The sequence below is a fragment of the Schistocerca nitens genome, chromosome 11 (assembly GCF_023898315.1).
Source record: "Schistocerca nitens isolate TAMUIC-IGC-003100 chromosome 11, iqSchNite1.1, whole genome shotgun sequence".
Taxonomy (NCBI): domain Eukaryota; kingdom Metazoa; phylum Arthropoda; class Insecta; order Orthoptera; family Acrididae; genus Schistocerca; species Schistocerca nitens.
In genome coordinates, this window is record NC_064624.1 from 166,670,669 (window position 1) to 166,684,102 (window position 13,434).

The window sequence follows — 13,434 nt, forward strand, 5'->3', positions numbered from 1 at the left end:
GGCTTCCAGTTGTAGCCCGCCATTTGGCCTGCGCTCAGGTGCAAACGTCCCCCGGAAAATGCACAGAAGGGCACGCATCCAACTCCTGAGACCCATAACCAGATGGAGAAGCCGCAAGCTGCTGCGACGTTGGCGGGTCCAGCTCCATGGGTAGGACGAGAGGAGGAGGCGACGCCTCCGTCTCCACGGGGTCGTCCTGTGGTGTCGTGACGACACCCTTTGACAGCTGTTGTGGCCACACCGTCCTCGGGATCTGTGAATCTGGGTGAAGAGATACACAAGTATCACTGTGCACATTACAGTGGCGAATTTGATCCTGATGTCGGCGCTGCAATCCATCCGGGCTTGAAATGAGATACACGCATGTACCAAGTCGACGAACGATCTCGCCTCGCGCCCACCGTCTGCGTCAATACTTCGACGCCGGATATTGAGGATGGTGGAGCAGGTAGAGCAGTGTCCGCCAGCGATGGTCCATCTTGTGGATGCGAACGATAGGAGGTGAGAAACCGTTGCTATAAGCGTATACCACAAGCAACCAAAAAGATCCCACAAACTCTATGTGCACATGTTGCCATGGTGATTGCGACTTAGGCCAAGAAGAGAATTTTTATTTTGGAGCTGACCGAATTTCCCCACATGCGTGACGCTGTTCTATTTGGCTGTCCATACCCTCCCAAGTACAGTCTCGACGCGCTGTTTGGTAATTATCCCCCAGTGTCAGTCCACTATCATTTTGAACAAGAATCACCCCTCGCTTTATAGCGAGGCTATGCCGACCTGCAAAGTATTGGCGCGCTACGGAGCTCTTAATGATATACTATGAGCGAGGCAAAAATTGTGCGAATGTAGTTTAGCAGAATCTCCAAATCTGAATCAGCTTCCGTGGCCTGTGCAATTTTCCTGTTGTTCAGAGGCAAAGGTTGAAGCAATTCAGAATCCTGACCATCGATGTGACAACAAAATGCTGCAGAAGCGTCAAAGTCTGTATCAGGGTCAATCGTAAGACGTGAAAATACTTCCGCATTACCATGTTGATCTGTCATAAGATTTACAATCTCGTACTGATATTGAGACAACAACAAAGCCCGTCATTGCACTTTTTGGCCAGTAGGTACAACGACTGAAAAGGCTTGTGATACGTTACTAAGTAGAATTCATGCCATACAAACAGTGGTGGAATTTGGTGACACCATGCACAATAGCCGGTGCCCCTCTCTCTATTCACAAGTAATTACACTGAGCTATGGAAAACACTTTTGATGCGAATGCAACAGGCCTGTCTTTATCACCAAATCTATGTGAAAGAACTGCACCGAGTCCATAAGAGGAAGCGTCAACTGGCAATGCAGTTGATTTGTCAGGATCAAAGTCAACTAAGCATCGATCACTGAGCAACGCATCTTAAAGTTCTCGAAAAGCTACTTGGCACTTATCTGTTCAAACAAAGGGGACATTCTTGCGACGCAAGCGGTCGAATAGAGCTCCAATATCTGTAGCATTCGGTATTAACCGAGAATAATAGTTCATTTTCCCTAAAACTGACTGCAATTCTGTGACATTGCGAGGAACTGGCAGGTCTCGTATGACTAACAAATGCTACTGAAGAGGATGTAAACCTTGACTGTTTATGACATGACCAACATACTGTAAGTCATGTTTAAAAAAGAATCACACTTGTCCAGTCTACACTTTAGTCCTGCATCAGGTAACACACCAAGCATGCAAATTTGCAGTGTGTTCTTCAGGTGTACGACCTGCTACAACAATATCGTCTAAATAGTTTGAACAGTTTGGCACTTGAGCAGTCAGCAGTTCCTAATAACATTGGAAAACATCATATGTGGAAGGACTGCCATTAGGCAAACGCAGATATTTAAACAAGCCCAAATGAGTCTTCACTATACACACTTTTCGAGATTGATCATCGAGCATTATTTGAAGATGCGAATCACACAAATCAATTTTTGAAGAGTAGCGACCAGTGCCAATCTATCAAAGAGATCCTCTGAGCGAGGTAAGGAGTAAGTATGAATCACAATTTGTGGGTTGACCATGCAATTGAAGTCGAAGCAGAGGCGAATGCGACCTGAAAGTTTGGAAGAAAAACCAATGGGAACAATAGCTGCGCTAGCTTGCAATTCTTTATTTCCAGCGGCTATTTCGTCCAGTAATGTAATAGGAACAGTTCTAGCCTGGTAATATTTCGGTTGACCATAGAAATTCATAGTAGACCAATATGTGGAACAAAACTATTAGCCTTGCCTAAACGTTCAGAAAACAGTTAAGGAAATTCTTTTAGCAAACTAGCTACACTGTCTTTAGCATTGAATTCATTGACTGCCAACACGTTGTACTGAATTTGAAAGCCAAACAAATCAAATGAATCAAGGCCAAATAAGTTCTCACAATCTCATGATTGTAGCACACTGAAAGTTAAAGTTCACGAATGTGAGCGATACATGGCAGGCAAAGTAAATTTTCTGAGAACAGGAATGTCTTGTCTGTTATAAGCCATCAGGTACATGCTAGGTTTATACAGGAGTAGGGAACCTAAAAGTTACGATTCAGCGATGTTACTGAGACACTTGTGTACAACTGAAATTTCACAGGTTTTCCACTAATGTGCAAATAAACAATAAGTTTTCCCACAAACTTTTTGTGCCCACTGAAGAAACTGCACTGAAGAAACTGTTCGCTTGCTAGTTATGCTGATGCCTCCAGCAGGCTTTGACTAGACTGCATTGATTACATGGGCCTTGTGACTACAATTTAGTTTATGTTTGTTCTGTTGCATACATACGGATTGTACATGACCTTTCTTTCCCAAGCATGACACTGTGCTTGTCTAGACAGGCAGTCTTGGCGTTTGTGAGTAGCACCAAGTGCATGACTTAGCTCTGTTTGCCTGTGCAGAGAGCTGGTTAGGCTGCATGGAGAACTGTTTACATGGCGTGGCGCTCACAAGTGGATGCTGCCTAATGTGGCTGTCGGGAGCAAGGGTCTCAACCTGACAGATTGGCGGCTGCTTACATTTATCAGCCGACATGGCACCCGAATTGTGCTGATCTAGTATTTGCACTACTTGCTGAAATGATGGATCAGACAGTTTCAAAGTCTGTTCTCTAAGTGAGACATCAGTTACATTGTACATGATCGCATCACGTGACATAACATCTGAATATAAAGCACCACAAGCACTTTTGAATTAGTATTTCCTCGTCACACCATGAAAATCTGTTACCCACTCACAGTAAGTTTGTTCTGACCGTTTCTTGCAACAAAAGAATTGATATCTAGCTGCTACCACATTTACTTGTTGGTCTTAATAGTTAATTAGTGAATCTACAACCTTATCATAGGAAAGTTCACTCAGAGTTGCGGTAGGGAATAATCTCTGAATGAGACAAAACACAGCACTTCCTACTGTTGATAAGAAATAATGAAGTTCCACAGTACCTAGTATGTTGTGACCCATTATGTGGGCTTCAAACTGTTGCAACCCATCTAGCCATTCGTCTTGTTGTTAATTAAACTGGTAAATAGGCAGTATGGCACTCAGAGCAAGAGGTGTGGTATTTTGCGTTTCATTAGTGGCTTGAGCGGTGAGTAGGTGCTGTACTGGACTCACTAGAGTTGCGATTTGTTGACTCTGAACCTGAAACATCTGTGTTAGCTGCGTTGCACTTCTGAGGTCATCAGTTGCCTAGAACGTAAAACTAAGTAAACCTAACTAACCTAAGGACATCACACATATCCATGCCCGAGGCAGGATTCGAACCTGCGACCGTAGCGGTCGCTCGGCTCCAGACTGCAGCGCCTAGAACCGTACGGCCACTCCAGCCGGCATATCACTAGCAGCTGTAGTACCGCTGGAGCAAGGGGTGGGAGAAGTGGGTTGTTCGTTTTGGAAGAGAGAATTGCAATAAACAGACAAAGCAAGCAATAAAAATAAGTACAGAAGCAAAGAAAATCTCCGCAACGCCCACCTAGAAACACTGATTAGCGAAAACAATATGAGAGAAACTATTAACCCTGTGGTGCATGAATTTCACTGCAGTGGACAACTTATAATGGTCAATGTTCTGGCATTTTTAGTCAGTCATGCGGCTGCAAATGCATGAAGGACACAACACCAGTAGGGACTGACGACTGCTGTGAACTGTGTGTATTAGGAGCCTCAGGACTGATTGAAAATGCCGAAGAAGCGACCATTAACAGCTGTCCACTGTAGTTCACGCTATGCGCCACAGGGTGAAACCAAGTAAACACACCCCTAGAAAGAAAAGCCAACGCGGAATTAAGGCGCCAGTAACAGTAGAAAGTACGTGGTCATCAGGGACTGGGTTCCTTTTAATACCCGTCGCCAATTGTTTATATTAGCAAGACAGTGTTCCTTGTAATAAATCATTATCTGGTCCAGTAAGCGTAGTTTGCTTTGATATAGGACCGTTTGGCGACGTAAAAAAATACTAGTTTCCACAGTAGGATGTATGGAGAGTAATGGAAAGTGTTTAATTTGTAACTACATGTGACGAAAAAGTAGCTTTTGCGCGAGTTTGTGTAATCCGTTTTTCTTTTCGGTTTGCATTTGCGTCTTTGAGTGCGTTTTTGCCTGGGACAGTAAGGTCGTATCGAGGTGAAATTTTTATGACGTACTGAGGACGGTGGTCGCTTGGCGGTGTCAAAGTTTGAAGATTTTAAGTGACGGCATCGAGGAGTTACGGACGTTTATGCAGCGTGTTTGGAAACACGAAGAGCGCAGACGCGCCGCGCCGCCTGGCCCAGTAAGCGTAGTTTGCTTTGATATAGGACCGTTTGGCGACGTAAAAAAATACTAGTTTCCACAGTAGGATGTATGGAGAGTAATGGAAAGTGTTTAATTTGTAACTACATGTGACGAAAAAGTAGCTTTTGCGCGAGTTTGTGTAATCCGTTTTTCTTTTCGGTTTGCATTTGCGTCTTTGAGTGCGTTTTTGCCTGGGACAGTAAGGTCGTATCGAGGTGAAATTTTTATGACGTACTGAGGACGGTGGTCGCTTGGCGGTGTCAAAGTTTGAAGATTTTAAGTGACGGCATCGAGGAGTTACGGACGTTTATGCAGCGTGTTTGGAAACACGAAGAGCGCAGACGCGCCGCGCCGCCTGGCCCAGTAAGCGTAGTTTGCTTTGATATAGGACCGTTTGGCGACGTAAAAAAATACTAGTTTCCACAGTAGGATGTATGGAGAGTAATGGAAAGTGTTTAATTTGTAACTACATGTGACGAAAAAGTAGCTTTTGCGCGAGTTTGTGTAATCCGTTTTTCTTTTCGGTTTGCATTTGCGTCTTTGAGTGCGTTTTTGCCTGGGACAGTAAGGTCGTATCGAGGTGAAATTTTTATGACGTACTGAGGACGGTGGTCGCTTGGCGGTGTCAAAGTTTGAAGATTTTAAGTGACGGCATCGAGGAGTTACGGACGTTTATGCAGCGTGTTTGGAAACACGAAGAGCGCAGACGCGCCGCGCCGCCTGGCCCAGTAAGCGTAGTTTGCTTTGATATAGGACCGTTTGGCGACGTAAAAAAATACTAGTTTCCACAGTAGGATGTATGGAGAGTAATGGAAAGTGTTTAATTTGTAACTACATGTGACGAAAAAGTAGCTTTTGCGCGAGTTTGTGTAATCCGTTTTTCTTTTCGGTTTGCATTTGCGTCTTTGAGTGCGTTTTTGCCTGGGACAGTAAGGTCGTATCGAGGTGAAATTTTTATGACGTACTGAGGACGGTGGTCGCTTGGCGGTGTCAAAGTTTGAAGATTTTAAGTGACGGCATCGAGGAGTTACGGACGTTTATGCAGCGTGTTTGGAAACACGAAGAGCGCAGACGCGCCGCGCCGCCTGGCCCAGTAAGCGTAGTTTGCTTTGATATAGGACCGTTTGGCGACGTAAAAAAATACTAGTTTCCACAGTAGGATGTATGGAGAGTAATGGAAAGTGTTTAATTTGTAACTACATGTGACGAAAAAGTAGCTTTTGCGCGAGTTTGTGTAATCCGTTTTTCTTTTCGGTTTGCATTTGCGTCTTTGAGTGCGTTTTTGCCTGGGACAGTAAGGTCGTATCGAGGTGAAATTTTTATGACGTACTGAGGACGGTGGTCGCTTGGCGGTGTCAAAGTTTGAAGATTTTAAGTGACGGCATCGAGGAGTTACGGACGTTTATGCAGCGTGTTTGGAAACACGAAGAGCGCAGACGCGCCGCGCCGCCTGGCCCAGTAAGCGTAGTTTGCTTTGATATAGGACCGTTTGGCGACGTAAAAAAATACTAGTTTCCACAGTAGGATGTATGGAGAGTAATGGAAAGTGTTTAATTTGTAACTACATGTGACGAAAAAGTAGCTTTTGCGCGAGTTTGTGTAATCCGTTTTTCTTTTCGGTTTGCATTTGCGTCTTTGAGTGCGTTTTTGCCTGGGACAGTAAGGTCGTATCGAGGTGAAATTTTTATGACGTACTGAGGACGGTGGTCGCTTGGCGGTGTCAAAGTTTGAAGATTTTAAGTGACGGCATCGAGGAGTTACGGACGTTTATGCAGCGTGTTTGGAAACACGAAGAGCGCAGACGCGCCGCGCCGCCTGGCCCAGTAAGCGTAGTTTGCTTTGATATAGGACCGTTTGGCGACGTAAAAAAATACTAGTTTCCACAGTAGGATGTATGGAGAGTAATGGAAAGTGTTTAATTTGTAACTACATGTGACGAAAAAGTAGCTTTTGCGCGAGTTTGTGTAATCCGTTTTTCTTTTCGGTTTGCATTTGCGTCTTTGAGTGCGTTTTTGCCTGGGACAGTAAGGTCGTATCGAGGTGAAATTTTTATGACGTACTGAGGACGGTGGTCGCTTGGCGGTGTCAAAGTTTGAAGATTTTAAGTGACGGCATCGAGGAGTTACGGACGTTTATGCAGCGTGTTTGGAAACACGAAGAGCGCAGACGCGCCGCGCCGCCTGGCCCAGTAAGCGTAGTTTGCTTTGATATAGGACCGTTTGGCGACGTAAAAAAATACTAGTTTCCACAGTAGGATGTATGGAGAGTAATGGAAAGTGTTTAATTTGTAACTACATGTGACGAAAAAGTAGCTTTTGCGCGAGTTTGTGTAATCCGTTTTTCTTTTCGGTTTGCATTTGCGTCTTTGAGTGCGTTTTTGCCTGGGACAGTAAGGTCGTATCGAGGTGAAATTTTTATGACGTACTGAGGACGGTGGTCGCTTGGCGGTGTCAAAGTTTGAAGATTTTAAGTGACGGCATCGAGGAGTTACGGACGTTTATGCAGCGTGTTTGGAAACACGAAGAGCGCAGACGCGCCGCGCCGCCTGGCCCAGTAAGCGTAGTTTGCTTTGATATAGGACCGTTTGGCGACGTAAAAAAATACTAGTTTCCACAGTAGGATGTATGGAGAGTAATGGAAAGTGTTTAATTTGTAACTACATGTGACGAAAAAGTAGCTTTTGCGCGAGTTTGTGTAATCCGTTTTTCTTTTCGGTTTGCATTTGCGTCTTTGAGTGCGTTTTTGCCTGGGACAGTAAGGTCGTATCGAGGTGAAATTTTTATGACGTACTGAGGACGGTGGTCGCTTGGCGGTGTCAAAGTTTTAAGATTTTAAGTGACGGCATCGAGGAGTTACGGACGTTTATGCAGCGTGTTTGGAAACACGAAGAGCGCAGACGCGCCGCGCCGCCTGGCCCAGTAAGCGTAGTTTGCTTTGATATAGGACCGTTTGGCGACGTAAAAAAATACTAGTTTCCACAGTAGGATGTATGGAGAGTAATGGAAAGTGTTTAATTTGTAACTACATGTGACGAAAAAGTAGCTTTTGCGCGAGTTTGTGTAATCCGTTTTTCTTTTCGGTTTGCATTTGCGTCTTTGAGTGCGTTTTTGCCTGGGACAGTAAGGTCGTATCGAGGTGAAATTTTTATGACGTACTGAGGACGGTGGTCGCTTGGCGGTGTCAAAGTTTGAAGATTTTAAGTGACGGCATCGAGGAGTTACGGACGTTTATGCAGCGTGTTTGGAAACACGAAGAGCGCAGACGCGCCGCGCCGCCTGGCCCAGTAAGCGTAGTTTGCTTTGATATAGGACCGTTTGGCGACGTAAAAAAATACTAGTTTCCACAGTAGGATGTATGGAGAGTAATGGAAAGTGTTTAATTTGTAACTACATGTGACGAAAAAGTAGCTTTTGCGCGAGTTTGTGTAATCCGTTTTTCTTTTCGGTTTGCATTTGCGTCTTTGAGTGCGTTTTTGCCTGGGACAGTAAGGTCGTATCGAGGTGAAATTTTTATGACGTACTGAGGACGGTGGTCGCTTGGCGGTGTCAAAGTTTGAAGATTTTAAGTGACGGCATCGAGGAGTTACGGACGTTTATGCAGCGTGTTTGGAAACACGAAGAGCGCAGACGCGCCGCGCCGCCTGGCCCAGTAAGCGTAGTTTGCTTTGATATAGGACCGTTTGGCGACGTAAAAAAATACTAGTTTCCACAGTAGGATGTATGGAGAGTAATGGAAAGTGTTTAATTTGTAACTACATGTGACGAAAAAGTAGCTTTTGCGCGAGTTTGTGTAATCCGTTTTTCTTTTCGGTTTGCATTTGCGTCTTTGAGTGCGTTTTTGCCTGGGACAGTAAGGTCGTATCGAGGTGAAATTTTTATGACGTACTGAGGACGGTGGTCGCTTGGCGGTGTCAAAGTTTGAAGATTTTAAGTGACGGCATCGAGGAGTTACGGACGTTTATGCAGCGTGTTTGGAAACACGAAGAGCGCAGACGCGCCGCGCCGCCTGGCCCAGTAAGCGTAGTTTGCTTTGATATAGGACCGTTTGGCGACGTAAAAAAATACTAGTTTCCACAGTAGGATGTATGGAGAGTAATGGAAAGTGTTTAATTTGTAACTACATGTGACGAAAAAGTAGCTTTTGCGCGAGTTTGTGTAATCCGTTTTTCTTTTCGGTTTGCATTTGCGTCTTTGAGTGCGTTTTTGCCTGGGACAGTAAGGTCGTATCGAGGTGAAATTTTTATGACGTACTGAGGACGGTGGTCGCTTGGCGGTGTCAAAGTTTTAAGATTTTAAGTGACGGCATCGAGGAGTTACGGACGTTTATGCAGCGTGTTTGGAAACACGAAGAGCGCAGACGCGCCGCGCCGCCTGGCCCAGTAATCGTAGTTTGCTTTGATATAGGACCGTTTGGCGACGTAAAAAAATACTAGTTTCCACAGTAGGATGTATGGAGAGTAATGGAAAGTGTTTAATTTGTAACTACATGTGACGAAAAAGTAGCTTTTGCGCGAGTTTGTGTAATCCGTTTTTCTTTTCGGTTTGCATTTGCGTCTTTGAGTGCGTTTTTGCCTGGGACAGTAAGGTCGTATCGAGGTGAAATTTTTATGACGTACTGAGGACGGTGGTCGCTTGGCGGTGTCAAAGTTTGAAGATTTTAAGTGACGGCATCGAGGAGTTACGGACGTTTATGCAGCGTGTTTGGAAACACGAAGAGCGCAGACGCGCCGCGCCGCCTGGCCCAGTAAGCGTAGTTTGCTTTGATATAGGACCGTTTGGCGACGTAAAAAAATACTAGTTTCCACAGTAGGATGTATGGAGAGTAATGGAAAGTGTTTAATTTGTAACTACATGTGACGAAAAAGTAGCTTTTGCGCGAGTTTGTGTAATCCGTTTTTCTTTTCGGTTTGCATTTGCGTCTTTGAGTGCGTTTTTGCCTGGGACAGTAAGGTCGTATCGAGGTGAAATTTTTATGACGTACTGAGGACGGTGGTCGCTTGGCGGTGTCAAAGTTTGAAGATTTTAAGTGACGGCATCGAGGAGTTACGGACGTTTATGCAGCGTGTTTGGAAACACGAAGAGCGCAGACGCGCCGCGCCGCCTGGCCCAGTAAGCGTAGTTTGCTTTGATATAGGACCGTTTGGCGACGTAAAAAAATACTAGTTTCCACAGTAGGATGTATGGAGAGTAATGGAAAGTGTTTAATTTGTAACTACATGTGACGAAAAAGTAGCTTTTGCGCGAGTTTGTGTAATCCGTTTTTCTTTTCGGTTTGCATTTGCGTCTTTGAGTGCGTTTTTGCCTGGGACAGTAAGGTCGTATCGAGGTGAAATTTTTATGACGTACTGAGGACGGTGGTCGCTTGGCGGTGTCAAAGTTTGAAGATTTTAAGTGACGGCATCGAGGAGTTACGGACGTTTATGCAGCGTGTTTGGAAACACGAAGAGCGCAGACGCGCCGCGCCGCCTGGCCCAGTAAGCGTAGTTTGCTTTGATATAGGACCGTTTGGCGACGTAAAAAAATACTAGTTTCCACAGTAGGATGTATGGAGAGTAATGGAAAGTGTTTAATTTGTAACTACATGTGACGAAAAAGTAGCTTTTGCGCGAGTTTGTGTAATCCGTTTTTCTTTTCGGTTTGCATTTGCGTCTTTGAGTGCGTTTTTGCCTGGGACAGTAAGGTCGTATCGAGGTGAAATTTTTATGACGTACTGAGGACGGTGGTCGCTTGGCGGTGTCAAAGTTTGAAGATTTTAAGTGACGGCATCGAGGAGTTACGGACGTTTATGCAGCGTGTTTGGAAACACGAAGAGCGCAGACGCGCCGCGCCGCCTGGCCCAGTAAGCGTAGTTTGCTTTGATATAGGACCGTTTGGCGACGTAAAAAAATACTAGTTTCCACAGTAGGATGTATGGAGAGTAATGGAAAGTGTTTAATTTGTAACTACATGTGACGAAAAAGTAGCTTTTGCGCGAGTTTGTGTAATCCGTTTTTCTTTTCGGTTTGCATTTGCGTCTTTGAGTGCGTTTTTGCCTGGGACAGTAAGGTCGTATCGAGGTGAAATTTTTATGACGTACTGAGGACGGTGGTCGCTTGGCGGTGTCAAAGTTTGAAGATTTTAAGTGACGGCATCGAGGAGTTACGGACGTTTATGCAGCGTGTTTGGAAACACGAAGAGCGCAGACGCGCCGCGCCGCCTGGCCCAGTAAGCGTAGTTTGCTTTGATATAGGACCGTTTGGCGACGTAAAAAAATACTAGTTTCCACAGTAGGATGTATGGAGAGTAATGGAAAGTGTTTAATTTGTAACTACATGTGACGAAAAAGTAGCTTTTGCGCGAGTTTGTGTAATCCGTTTTTCTTTTCGGTTTGCATTTGCGTCTTTGAGTGCGTTTTTGCCTGGGACAGTAAGGTCGTATCGAGGTGAAATTTTTATGACGTACTGAGGACGGTGGTCGCTTGGCGGTGTCAAAGTTTGAAGATTTTAAGTGACGGCATCGAGGAGTTACGGACGTTTATGCAGCGTGTTTGGAAACACGAAGAGCGCAGACGCGCCGCGCCGCCTGGCCCAGTAAGCGTAGTTTGCTTTGATATAGGACCGTTTGGCGACGTAAAAAAATACTAGTTTCCACAGTAGGATGTATGGAGAGTAATGGAAAGTGTTTAATTTGTAACTACATGTGACGAAAAAGTAGCTTTTGCGCGAGTTTGTGTAATCCGTTTTTCTTTTCGGTTTGCATTTGCGTCTTTGAGTGCGTTTTTGCCTGGGACAGTAAGGTCGTATCGAGGTGAAATTTTTATGACGTACTGAGGACGGTGGTCGCTTGGCGGTGTCAAAGTTTGAAGATTTTAAGTGACGGCATCGAGGAGTTACGGACGTTTATGCAGCGTGTTTGGAAACACGAAGAGCGCAGACGCGCCGCGCCGCCTGGCCCAGTAAGCGTAGTTTGCTTTGATATAGGACCGTTTGGCGACGTAAAAAAATACTAGTTTCCACAGTAGGATGTATGGAGAGTAATGGAAAGTGTTTAATTTGTAACTACATGTGACGAAAAAGTAGCTTTTGCGCGAGTTTGTGTAATCCGTTTTTCTTTTCGGTTTGCATTTGCGTCTTTGAGTGCGTTTTTGCCTGGGACAGTAAGGTCGTATCGAGGTGAAATTTTTATGACGTACTGAGGACGGTGGTCGCTTGGCGGTGTCAAAGTTTGAAGATTTTAAGTGACGGCATCGAGGAGTTACGGACGTTTATGCAGCGTGTTTGGAAACACGAAGAGCGCAGACGCGCCGCGCCGCCTGGCCCAGTAAGCGTAGTTTGCTTTGATATAGGACCGTTTGGCGACGTAAAAAAATACTAGTTTCCACAGTAGGATGTATGGAGAGTAATGGAAAGTGTTTAATTTGTAACTACATGTGACGAAAAAGTAGCTTTTGCGCGAGTTTGTGTAATCCGTTTTTCTTTTCGGTTTGCATTTGCGTCTTTGAGTGCGTTTTTGCCTGGGACAGTAAGGTCGTATCGAGGTGAAATTTTTATGACGTACTGAGGACGGTGGTCGCTTGGCGGTGTCAAAGTTTGAAGATTTTAAGTGACGGCATCGAGGAGTTACGGACGTTTATGCAGCGTGTTTGGAAACACGAAGAGCGCAGACGCGCCGCGCCGCCTGGCCCAGTAAGCGTAGTTTGCTTTGATATAGGACCGTTTGGCGACGTAAAAAAATACTAGTTTCCACAGTAGGATGTATGGAGAGTAATGGAAAGTGTTTAATTTGTAACTACATGTGACGAAAAAGTAGCTTTTGCGCGAGTTTGTGTAATCCGTTTTTCTTTTCGGTTTGCATTTGCGTCTTTGAGTGCGTTTTTGCCTGGGACAGTAAGGTCGTATCGAGGTGAAATTTTTATGACGTACTGAGGACGGTGGTCGCTTGGCGGTGTCAAAGTTTGAAGATTTTAAGTGACGGCATCGAGGAGTTACGGACGTTTATGCAGCGTGTTTGGAAACACGAAGAGCGCAGACGCGCCGCGCCGCCTGGCCCAGTAAGCGTAGTTTGCTTTGATATAGGACCGTTTGGCGACGTAAAAAAATACTAGTTTCCACAGTAGGATGTATGGAGAGTAATGGAAAGTGTTTAATTTGTAACTACATGTGACGAAAAAGTAGCTTTTGCGCGAGTTTGTGTAATCCGTTTTTCTTTTCGGTTTGCATTTGCGTCTTTGAGTGCGTTTTTGCCTGGGACAGTAAGGTCGTATCGAGGTGAAATTTTTATGACGTACTGAGGACGGTGGTCGCTTGGCGGTGTCAAAGTTTGAAGATTTTAAGTGACGGCATCGAGGAGTTACGGACGTTTATGCAGCGTGTTTGGAAACACGAAGAGCGCAGACGCGCCGCGCCGCCTGGCCCAGTAAGCGTAGTTTGCTTTGATATAGGACCGTTTGGCGACGTAAAAAAATACTAGTTTCCACAGTAGGATGTATGGAGAGTAATGGAAAGTGTTTAATTTGTAACTACATGTGACGAAAAAGTAGCTTTTGCGCGAGTTTGTGTAATCCGTTTTTCTTTTCGGTTTGCATTTGCGTCTTTGAGTGCGTTTTTGCCTGGGACAGTAAGGTCGTATCGAGGTGAAATTTTTATGACGTACTGAGGACGGTGGTCG